This window comes from Rhagoletis pomonella, unplaced genomic scaffold (assembly GCF_013731165.1).
Source record: "Rhagoletis pomonella isolate Grant_MI unplaced genomic scaffold, Rhpom_1.0 Rhpom_scaffold_02136, whole genome shotgun sequence".
Taxonomy (NCBI): domain Eukaryota; kingdom Metazoa; phylum Arthropoda; class Insecta; order Diptera; family Tephritidae; genus Rhagoletis; species Rhagoletis pomonella.
Window position 1 is genome coordinate 25,404 of NW_023460690.1, and position 533 is coordinate 25,936.

Here is a 533-nt window from a genome sequence, read left to right on the forward strand (position 1 = left end):
TCACCGATCTGGGCTTTCGTATCTTCATACGTTATGAGGCATGACCTATACTTATTATAAGCGGAGGCTTTGAAATCCTCGGGAAGTTCATGCTCTTCAGTCTCTATTATTACATCATACGCATTCTGAACCCGGTTCCAAAAATAATCAATATTCTTGTCCTTGATTTTTAATGCAGGCTCAGTATTATCTTGGATTTGAGTCGTACTGTATCGGGTACAGTAGTCCATTAGATTATCTGTCTCCGAGATAAATTTAGGGGCAGCGACTGACTGTTTTGGCTTCTTATTGGACCTTCCACCTGCACGCGTACCGCGTTGAGATTCGGTGGAAGTTCCTTGTTGCTTCTCATCATAACTCATTTTTGGACTTTTAGATTTATCGTCACTATGAGATGCGGTAAGCATTAACGAGATAACTTTAATTTATGTATGAGGCGGAGATTAAAAAAAAAAATTTCTATTGCCGATCTTAATTAAAGGTTCTTGTATCTGAGCGCAAACGGAAGCTTTCGAGGTCTATATATGAATACA